Source organism: Macaca nemestrina, chromosome 19, assembly GCF_043159975.1.
Source record: "Macaca nemestrina isolate mMacNem1 chromosome 19, mMacNem.hap1, whole genome shotgun sequence".
Lineage (NCBI taxonomy): Eukaryota > Metazoa > Chordata > Mammalia > Primates > Cercopithecidae > Macaca > Macaca nemestrina.
The window spans coordinates 39,988,896-40,000,441 of NC_092143.1; the positions used below are offsets into that span (position 1 = coordinate 39,988,896).

The 11,546-nt window shown below is 44.9% G+C and overlaps 1 pseudogene; it reads right to left on the reverse strand.

The window, feature by feature from the left end:
* Positions 1-3,318: 3,318 nt before the first annotated feature.
* LOC139360015 (transcription factor NF-E4-like) lies at positions 3,319-11,302 on the reverse strand (annotated as a pseudogene).
* Between the last annotated feature and the right edge of the window lie 244 nt (positions 11,303-11,546).

The window sequence follows — 11,546 nt, forward strand, 5'->3', positions numbered from 1 at the left end:
GATTTGTATAATAACTCTATGCCCACTTTTCTTAGGCTATATAACACTGCTCAGAGCTCAGTGGGGGAGCTCTCCTGCCCGTCTCGTTTCACGAGCGAGGGAGAGTTCCAGGTTCGAACCTGTAATAAAGATCCTTGCTGCTTAGCTTTGACTCTGGACTCTGGTGGTCTTCTTCGGGGAATAAACAGTCTGGGCATAACAGATGGAGGCCCTAAAACAAAAGTTCGGTCATACATGATTTTAAAGGAACTATAAAAAGAGGGTGTTTTTAGTGTTGCGCAGAGTCTTATGAGGGCAAAAGGGAGATTTTTTGTCCATGATTGGCGGGTTTTTAAGCCACCTTGGTGAGCTGGGCTTTAAGGATAGAGTTAATTTTTTTAACTTTGCCTGAAGATTGAGGCCTGTAGGGTGTATGGAGAACCCATTTTATACCTAAGGATGTAGAGGCGTCTTGGGTAATTTGGCTGATGAAGGCGGGCCCATTATTGGACTGGATGAATGTTGGGAGACTGAAACGGGGAATTATATGCATGATGAGAGTTTGTGTGATGACATTTGCACCTTCTGAAGTTGTTGGGAACGCTTCTACCTACCCGGAGAAAGTACAGACCAAGACAAGAAGACAGTGGAGCCATTTATCAGGCGACATGTGAGTGAAGTCTACTTGCCACTCTTGCAGGGGTAACTGGCCCCGGGCTTGGTGGGTAGGAAAAGGCAGTGGCTGGAGGGAGCCCTGGGGTGACACAGAGTGGCAGAGAGAGGAGGACTGGGTAATCCCTTGAACACAGCTGGAAAGATGAGGACAAGTGAGGATAGGGCGGAGACGTTGCAGGAGAGGTTTGTAACTGACATGAAAAGAGTTGTAGAGGCTTTGGAGGTGAAGAAGGCTTTGAGAGTGAGGAAGATTGAAGTGCCCTTCCTTGACATACCATGGTCCTTGCTTTTGAAGGTTTTGGGCTCAGAAATCCTCCTTTTCTTCTGAGGAGTAAAGAGGAGAGAATGAGGACAGAGACAGAAACTGGCCTTGCATGGGTTGTAGGGCTACTTTTTGGCTATGTGATCTACTAGCACATTTCTAGCCGATATAGGATTGTCTGGGGTTTGGCGACCCCTACAATGAACGATGGTAGCTTTCTGTGGAAGCCTGGCAGTTTGAAGGAGTTTGCTGATGAGAGAGCCATTTATGACAGGAAGGTTCTTTGCAGTTAGGAAATTCCATTCTTTCCAGATGGACAAGTGTGAGTGCAATAGGTGAAACGAATAATGAGAATTTGAATATATGTTGATCTGTTGTCTGGCTGCTAGAGTGAGAGCTTGAGTGAGGGTGATGAGTTCAGCTTTTTGGGATGTGGTGCCTAGGGGGAGCAGATTGGCTTCAACAGTGTGTGGGGAGGGGTGACACTATAGCATAGCCAGCATGCCGGCATCCTTGATGTAAGAAGGAGCTGCCATCTACAAACCAAGTAAAGGAGGCATCTGGAAGGGGTTGGTCAGTTAGTGTTGGAAAAGGTATAAGAAGGGTTTGAACAGTGTTTACATAGAAGTGTGTCGGGTCTAGGGTGGTTGTAGCTTCAGGTAAGAGTGTGGCTGGGTTTAGACAGGAGCTGGTTAGCATGGTGATGTGGGGAGTTTCTATGAATAGAGCATACAGTTGTGGGAGCCGTGGGGCAGAGATGAGACTTAGTACACTGTGGTGAGCTAGCATGTCTTTGATGTTATGGGTTGAATAAACTGTTAGGTTGTCATGGAGAGATCGTTTTTAGGCTTTCATGGGTAAGGACAGCAGCTGCCACCAATGCTCAGAGACAGGCAGGCCATCTGAGAACTGTGGCTTTAAGCTATTTAGAGAGGTAGGCAATAGCCTGGAGGGTGGGTCCCTTAGACGGGGTTAGAACACCCAGTGCAACTCCACGCCATTGTTGGTGTAGAGGGAGAAGGGTTTGGTGAGGTCTGGGAGAGTGAGGACGGGGACTGAGGTGAGAGCCTTCTGGAGTAGACGGAAAGGTTAGGTAATAGGCTGTGCAGGGTTTGAAGGCTCATGGGGAGGGCCTTTAGTGGCTTGGCATAACGGTTTCACAAGTAGAGCAAAGGAGGGAACCCAGAGTCTAAAACATCCTGCTAGTCTTAGAAAAGAGAATTTCTTGCTTAGTTAGTGGAGGCGAGAGGGACTGGAGGAGGGATATGCGGTCGGTTGTGAGCTCTCGGGTCCGCAGGGTAAGAGCTAGGCCTAGACAGGTGACCGAGGGGGTGCATATTTGTGCTTTCTTAGGGGAGACCTAATACCTCCATTCTGCCAAGGAGTTTAAAAGAGAGAGATAGTATGGACATTGCAGTCCCTTTGAGAGGCACTACACAGGAGCAGATTATTAACACATTGAAGAAGAGTAGACAGTTTTAGGGATAAGGTACAGAGGTCACGAGCAAGGGCCTGTCCAAAAAGGTGGAGGCTGTCTCTGAAACCTTGAGGTAGTACACACCAGGTGAGCTGACATGAAAGGTGGGTGTCAGGGTTTCCCCACCTAAAGGCAAAGAGGTCTTGAGAAACAGGGTGCAAAGGAATTGTGAAGAAAGCATTCTTTAGGTTTAGGACAGAAAAATGGGTGGTATTGGAGAGAACTGCAGAAAGTAAAGCATATGGGTTAGGAACTACTGGACATACTGGAGTACAGCTTGGTTAATAAGCCTAGGTCCTGTACTAAGAGACAAGTTCCATCTGACTTTTTAACAGATAGAGCCGGTGTGTTAAAAGGGGAGTCTGTTGAGTGGAGTAGGTGATGGACAAGGAGGTGAAAAATATAGACTTTAGGCTGCTTGGGAGATGGGATACTGCTTCGGTGATAGGAACTGGGTGGGCTTTTTAAGGATAATGCAGACAGGGGTGTGGTGTTCTGCGACTGAGGGTGTGGAAGTATCCTAAACAGCGGGGTTAACTATGGATGGGGGATAAGGAAAAGTTGCATGTTTTACAGTGGGAGGGTGAAGGAGTAGAAGAAAGCTAGAAGTACTAGAGGGGTCTGGGTGGATGTGTTGGGTACTATGGGGAATGTGGAAGTGGAGTAGTGTAGAGTTTTGAAAGGATATCTCTGCCTAGGAGCGGGGTTGGGCATGAGGGCAGGACTAAGAAAGAGTGAGTGAAGGAAAAAGTGCACAGGAAGCAGAAAAGTGGAGAGGTGCCTTGAGGTTTGGAGACTTATCCATTAATTCCCACAACAGAGACTTGGGAGGACTGGCTGGGTCCTGAAAAATTAGGTAAAACAGAGTAGGTTGCCCTAATACTAATTTTTAAAAAACATACTGGCCTACCTGCCACCATCAGGGTTACCCTTGGCTTGGATGAAGAGATGGTAATTGCTAGGGCGTCCATCCCAGGGCACCATCAGTCTTCAGTGGTAAGGCCGATGAGATCCAAGTAGGGGGGTTTGGACAACTTAAGAAGGGATGGGGGTGGTCCTTGTGGTAGTAAGAGGGCTGCTTATAGTCCAACTTCCAGTGGGCTCCTCTGCAGACGGGGCATGGCCTGGTGGGATTACCTGGATTTGGGCATTGTCTGGACCAGTGGCCTTCATTGCCGCACTTGAAACAGGCGTCAGGTGGAGGTGGATTGTTAGGAGGCTTCCGCGTGAAGCTGTAGCCCCGTGGGCCTGCAGGGCCCCTGATGGCAGAGGCAAGCATTTGAAACTCTACCTGCTTTTTGCCTTTTACTTTTCTCATCACAATTGTTAAAGACTTTGAAGACTAAATTAAGAAGGTCTTGTTGTGGGGTTTGAGGGCTATCATCAAGCTTCTGAAGCTTGCACTGAATATTGGGGGTGGACTGAGAGATGAACCAAAGGTTCAAAGTAGTGGTTTCTGCTGAGGATTTGAAGGGAGAAAGGGAGTTAAGTTAACAGGCAGTGGAGGATAGATAGAGGCATAAGGTGGCGGGATGGGCTTACAGTCTTCAGGAGAGGGCGGTGAGGAAGGAGAATGGGAACAGGCAATACTAGAATTGTCCTGAGGAGGGGACGGTGTAGGAAAAGAAGTGTAACTGGGAAGATGGTGACTCAGAAGATAGCTAGAAAAATGGTGACTGGGAAGGTGGCGGCTGAGAAGTTGGCGTCTGGGAATATGGCGGCTGAGAAGACAATGAGGAGGCTTGGGGGGTTAAAGAAGACTTTGAGAGGAAGAGGTAGGGGCTGGGAGGGGTGGACAGCAGCCAACTGAATCAAATGAGGAAAAAGAGGTAGGGTGGGGAGGAGAAAGGCAATCAGGGTGGTGAGAATGGAGGAGATGGATTTGAACAGGTGAGCAAGAACTGCAGAGGTTGTGATCTGAGTGCAAAAAGGCCTAGACATAAGGAATTTCTCGTCATTTCTTCAGTCTTTGGCAGTAATTGCTTAAATCAATTAAAATTGTTTTTTTTTTTAATTATTTATTTATTTATTTATTTATTTATTTATTTTTTAATTATTATTATTATACTTTAAGTTGTAGGGTACATGTGCATAACGTGCAGGTTTGTTATATATGTATACTTGTGCCTTGTTGGTGTGCTGCACCCATCAACTCGTCATTTACATCAGGTATAACTCCCAATGCAATCCCTCCCCCCTCCCCCCTCCCCCCTCCCCCCTCCCCCCTCCCCATGATAGGCCCCGGTGTGTGATGTTCCCCTTCCTGAGTCCAAGTGATTTCATTGTTCAGTTCCCACCTATGAGTGAGAACATGCGGTGTTTGGTTTTCTGTTCTTGTGATAGTTTGCTAAGAATGATGGTTTCCAGCTGCATCCATGTCCCTACAAAGGACACAAACTCATCCTTTTTTATGGCTGCATAGTATTCCATGGTGTATATGTGCCACATTTTCTTAATCCAATCTGTCACTGATGGACATTTGGGTTGATTCCAAGTCTTTGCTATTGTGAATAGTGCCGCAATAAACATACGTGTGCATGTGTCTTTATAGCAGCATAATTTATAATCCTTTGGGTATATACCCAGTAATGGGATGGCTGGGTCATATGGTACATCTAGTTCTAGATCCTTGAGGAATCGCCATACGGTTTTGCATAATGGTTGAACTAGTTTACAATCCCACCAACAGTGTAAAAGTGTTCCTATTTCTCCACATCCTCTCCAGCACCTGTTGTTTCCTGACTTTTTAATGATCGCCATTCTAACTGGTGTGAGATGGTATCTCATGTGGTTTTGATTTGCATTTCTCTGATGGCCAGTGATGATGAGCATTTTTTCATGTGTCTGTTGGCTGTATGAATGTCTTCTTTTGAGAAATGTCTGTTCATATCCTTTGCCCACTTTTTGATGGGGTTGTTTGTTTTTTTCTTGTAAATTTGTTTGAGTTCTTTGTAGGTTCTGGATATTAGCCCTTTGTCAGATGAGTAGATTGCAAAAATTTTCTCCCATTCTGTAGGTTGCCTGTTCACTCTGATGGTAGTTTCTTTTGCTGTGCAGAAGCTCTTTAGTTTAATGAGATCCCATTTGTCAATTTTGGCTTTTGCTGCTGTTGCTTTTGGTGTTTTAGACATGAAGTCTTTGCCCATGCCTATGTCCTGAATGGTACTACCTAGGTTTTCCTCTAGGATTTTTATGGTATTAGGTCTAACATTTAAGTCTCTAATCCATCTTGAATTAATTTTCGTATAAGGAGTAAGGAAAGGATCCAGTTTCAGCTTTCTACTTACGGCTAGCCAATTTTCCCAGCACCATTTATTAAATAGGGAATCCTTTCCCCATTTCTTGTTTCTCTCAGGTTTGTCAAAGATCAGATGGCTGTAGATGTGTGGTATTATTTCTGAGGACTCTGTTCTGTTCCATTGGTCTATATCTCTGTTTTGGTACCAGTACCATGCTGTTTTGGTTACTGTAGCTTTGTAGTATAGTTTGAAGTCAGGTAGCGTGATGCCTCCAGCTTTGTTCTTTTGACTTAGGATTGTCTTGGAGATGCGGGCTCTTTTTTGGTTCCATATGAACTTTAAAGCAGTTTTTTCCAATTCTGTGAAGAAACTCGTTGGTAGCTTGATGGGGATGGCATTGAATCTATAAATAACCTTGGGCAGTACGGCCATTTTCACGATATTGATTCTTCCTATCCATGAGCATGGTATGTTCTTCCATTTGTTTGTGTCCTGTTTTATTTCACTGAGCAGTGGTTTGTAGTTCTCCTTGAAGAGGTCCTTTACATCCCTTGTAAGTTGGATTCCTAGGTATTTTATTCTCTTTGAAGCAATTATGAATGGAAGTTCATTCCTGATTTGGCTCTCTGTTTGTCTGTTACTGGTGTATAAGAATGCTTGTGATTTTTGCACATTAATTTTGTATCCTGAGACTTTGCTGAAATTGCTTATCAGCTTAAGGAGATTTTGGGCTGAGACAATGGGGTTTTCTAAATATACAATCATGTCATCTGCAAACAGGGACAATTTGACTTCTTCTTTTCCTAACTGAATACCCTTGATTTCTTTCTCTTGCCTAATTGCCCTAGCCAGAACTTCCAACACTATGTTGAATAGGAGTGGTGAGAGAGGGCATCCCTGTCTTGTGCCAGTTTTCAAAGGGAATTTTTCCAGTTTTTGCCCATTCAGTATGATATTGGCTGTGGGTTTGTCATAGATAGCTCTTATTATTTTGAGGTACGTTCCATCAATACCGAATTTCTTGAGCGTTTTTAGCATGAAGGGCTGTTGAATTTTGTCAAAAGCCTTTTCTGCATCTATTGAGATAATCATGTGGTTCTTGTCTTTGGTTCTGTTTATATGCTGGATTATGTTTATTGATTTGCGAATGTTGAACCAGCCTTGCATCCCAGGGATGAAGCCCACTTGATCATGGTGGATAAGCTTTTTGATGTGTTGCTGAATCCGGTTTGCCAGTATTTTATTGAGGATTTTTGCATCGATGTTCATCAGGGATATTGGTCTAAAATTCTCTTTTTTTGTTGTGTCTCTGCCAGGCTTTGGTATCAGAATGATGTTGGCCTCATAAAATGAGTTAGGGAGGATTCCCTCTTTTTCTATTGATTGGAATAGTTTCAGAAGGAATGGTACCAACTCCTCCTTTTACCTCTGGTAGAATTCAGCTGTGAATCCATCTGGTCCTGGACTTTTTTTGGTTGGTAGGCTATTAATTATTGCCTCAATTTCAGAGCCTACTATTGGTCTATTCAGGGATTCAACTTCTTCCTGGTTTAGTCTTGGAAGAGTGTAAGTGTCCAGGAAATTATCCATTTCTTCTAGATTTTCCAGTTTATTTGCGTAGAGGTGTTTATAATATTCTCTGATGGTAGTTTGTATTTCTGTGGGGTCGGTGGTGATATCCCCTTTATCATTTTTAATTGCGTAGATTTGATTCTTCTCTCTTTTCTTCTTTATTAGTCTGGCTAGTGGTCTGTCAATTTTGTTGATCTTTTCAAAAAACCAACTCCTAGATTCATTGATTTTTTGGAGAGTTTTTTGTGTCTCTATCTCCTTCAGTTCTGCTCTGATCTTAGTTATTTCTTGCCTTCTGCTAGCTTTCGAATGTGTTTGCTCTTGCTTCTCTAACTCTTTTAATTGTGATGTTAGAGTGTCAATTTTAGATCTTTCCTGCTTTCTCTTGTGGGCATTTAGTGCTATAAATTTCCCTCTACACACTGCTTTAAATGTGTCCCAGAGATTCTGGTATGTTGTATCTTTGTTCTCATTGGTTTCAAAGAACATCTTTATTTCTGCCTTCATTTCGTTATGTACCCAGTAGTCATTCAGGAGCAGGTTGTTCAGTTTCCATGTAGTTGAGCAGTTTTGATTGAGTTTCTTAGTCCTGAGTTCTAGTTTGATTGCACTGTGGTCTGAGAGACAGTTTGTTATAATTTCTGTTCTTGTACATTTGCTGAGGAGTGCTTTACTTCCAATTACGTGGTCAATTTTGGAGTAAGTACGATGTGGTGCTGAGAAGAATGTATATTCTGTTGATTTGGGGTGGAGAGTTCTGTAGATGTCTATTAGGTCTGCTTGCTGCAGAGATGAGTTCAATTCCTGGATATCCTTGTTAACTTTCTGTCTCGTTGATCTGTCTAATGTTGACAGTGGAGTGTTGAAGTCTCCCATTATTATTGTATGGGAGTCTAAGTCTCTTTGTAAGTCTCTAAGGACTTGCTTTATGAATCTGGGTGCTCCTGTATTGGGTGCATATATATTTAGGATAGTTAGCTCTTCCTGTTGAATTGATCCCTTTACCATTGTGTAATGGCCTTCTTTGTCTCTTTTGATCTTTGATGGTTTAAAGTCTGTTTTATCAGAGACTAGTATTGCAACCCCCGCTTTTTTTTGTTCTCCATTTGCTTGGTAAATCTTCCTCCATCCCTTTATTTTGAGCCTATGTATGTCTCTGCGTGTGAGATGGGTCTCCTGAATACAGCAGACTGATGGGTCTTGACTCTTTATCCAGTTTGCCAGTCTGTGTCTTTTAATTGGAGCATTTAGTCCATTTACATTGAAGGTTAAGATTGTTATGTGTGAACTTGATCCTGCCATTATGATATTAACTGGTTATTTTGCTTGTTAGTTGATGCAGTTTCTTCCTAGCCTCGATGGTCTTTACATTTTGGCATGTTTTTGCAATGGCTGGTACCGGTTGTTCCTTTCCATGTTTAGTGCTTCCTTCAGGATCTCTTGTAAGGCAGGCCTAGTGGTGACAAAATCTGTAAGCATTTGCTTATCTGTAAAGGATTTTATTTCTCCTTCACTTATGAAACTTAGTTTGGCTGGATATGAAATTCTGGGTTTAAAATTCTTTTCTTTAAGAATGTTGAATATTGGCCCCCACTCTCTTCTGGCTTGTAGAGTTTCTGCCGAGAGATCTGCTGTTAGTCTGATGGGCTTCCCTTTGTGGGTAACCCGACCTTTCTCTCTGGCTGCCCTTAAGATTTTTTCCTTCATTTCAACTTTGGTGAATCTGGCAATTATGTGTCTTGGAGTTGCTCTTCTCGAGGAGTATCTTTGTGGCGTTCTCTGTATTTCCTGGATTTGAATGTTGGCCTGCCCTACTAGGTTGGGGAAGTTCTCCTGGATGATATCCTGAAGAGTGTTTTCCAACTTGGTTCCATTTTCCCCCTCACTTTCAGGCACCCCAATCAGACGTAGATTTGGTCTTTTTACATAATCCCATACTTCTTGCAGGCTTTGTTCATTTCTTTTTCTTCTTTTTTCTTTTGGTTTCTCTTCTCGCTTCATTTCATTCATTTGATCCTCAATCGCTGATACTCTTTCTTCCAGTTGATCGAGTCGGTTACTGAAGCTTGTGCATTTGTCACGTATTTCTCGTGTCATGGTTTTCATCTCTTTCATTTCGTTTAGGACTTTCTCTGCATTAATTACTCTAGCCATCAATTCTTCCACTTTTTTTTCAAGATTTTTAGTTTCTTTGCGCTGGGTACGTAATTCCTCCTTTAGCTCTGAGAAATTTGATGGACTGAAGCCTTCTTCTCTGATCTTGTCAAAGTCATTCTCCGTCCAGCTTTGATCCGTTGCTGGCGATGAGCTGCGCTCCTTTGCCGGGGGAGATGCGCTCTTATTTTTTGAATTTCCAGCTTTTCTGCCCTGCTTTTTCCCCATCTTTGTGGTTTTATCTGCCTCTGGTCTTTGATGATGGTGATGTACTGATGGGGTTTTGGTGTAGGTGTCCTTCCTGTTTGATAGTTTTCCTTCTAACAGTCAGGACCCTCAGCTGTAGGTCTGTTGGAGATTGCTTGAGGTCCACTCCAGACCCTGTTTGCCTGGGTATCAGCAGCAGAGGCTGCAGAAGATAGAATATTTCTGAACAGCGAGTGTACCTGTCTGATTCTTGCTTTGGAAGCTTCCTCTCAGGGGTGTACTCCACCCTGTGAGGTGTGGGGTGTCAGACTGCCCCTAGTGGGGGATGTCTCCCAGTTAGGCTGCTCAGGGGTCAGGGACCCACTTGAGCAGGGAGTCTGTCCCTTCTCAGATCTCAACCTCCGTGTTGGGAGATCCACTGCTCTCTTCAAAGCTGTCAGACAGAGTCGTTTGCGTCTGCAGAGTTTTCTGCTGCTTTTGTTGTTGTATAGTTGTGCCCTGTCCCCAGAGGTGGAGTCTACAGAGACAGGCAGGTTTCCTTGAGCTGCTGTGAGCTCCACCCGGTTGGAGCTTCCCAGCGGCTATGTTTACCTACTTAAGCCTCGGCAATGGCGGGCGCCCCTCCCCCAGCCTCGCTGCTGCCTTGCCAGTAGATCACAGACTGCTGTGCTAGCAATGAGGGAGGCTCCGTGGGTATGGGACCCTCCCGGCCAGGCGTGGGATATGATCTCCTGGTGTGCCTGTTTGCTTAAAGCGCAGTATTGGGGTGGGAGTTACCCGATTTTCCAGGTGTTGTGTGTCTCAGTTCCCCTGGCTAGGAAAAGGGATTCCCTTCCCCCTTGCGCTTCCCAGGTGAGGCAATGCCTCGCCCTGCTTCAGCTCTCGCTGGTCGGGCTGCAGCAGCTGACCAGCACCGATCGTCCGGCACTCCCCAGTGAGATGAACCCAGTACCTCAGTTGAAAATGCAGAAATCACCGGTCTTCTGTGTCGCTCGCGCTGGGAGTTGGAGACTGGAGCTGTTCCTATTCGGCCATCTTGCTCCGCCCCCTCAAATCAATTAAAATTGTAAAGTTGAATGTTCCATTTGCGGGCCATTTGAACCCATTATCCAATTCTTATTGTGGCCAGACTGAATTGCAAAAAAAGACAAGGTGCTTAGGGTGGATATCTTCCCTGAGGCCTAAGGTTTGCAGGTTTTTTACGAGGCAGCCTAGAGGGCTGTTTTTTGGAATGGAGGACTGGGAGTTTCCCATAACGGAGGGTAGGCTTGGGAGAACAGGGGGAAAGGATGGCTGGAGGGAGACGATAAAAGAAGCGATCATCACTGCTGCCTTTTCATTCCTGAATGTGATCAAATGGCCTAAAGGCATCCCCCTAAGACCAGATGATTCAGTGAGTGCCTGGCACATGCCAGAGCCTTCTTGGACCAACATTGGATTTTCAGACTGGAAGAACCAAGAGAGGCCATGCGGATTTTTCCCTGTTAACCGGGCTCCTGGGGAAACTTACCAGTAGGCGAGATCAGTGACCACTGTGAATGTACAGAGAGGTGACTGGAGGCTGAGGAGCTTCCTTTGTCCGGCTGCTGTGGCCTGCTCTCTGGGGTGGAGGGGTAAGTCCACGGGGGACACACACCTGAGCCCCTCCCAGGTTTTGGCACCAGATGTAAGGTTCTTGTATTGGTTCGAACCCCGAGAGCACAGCAACAGACAACACGAGGCGGTGTGGAGCAACATGCTGTTTTAATGAGTGCCTGGTGGGCCAAGGCCTAAAATGGTGTCAGCCCTGAGTGAGGACAGGACAAAGGTTTTATAGTCTCCTGTAAAAGGGAAGTGTCCTCGTCTGAGGTAACTGCTACATTGTACCCAGATGGCCTTTTTCTTGATCTTCAGGGATACATATCTTCCAGCTGGCTCTCTTCCTGCTTCTATCTTGCTGGCGCATGTTGCTAATGCAAGTGGCCTTGTGCTTTGGGACTGG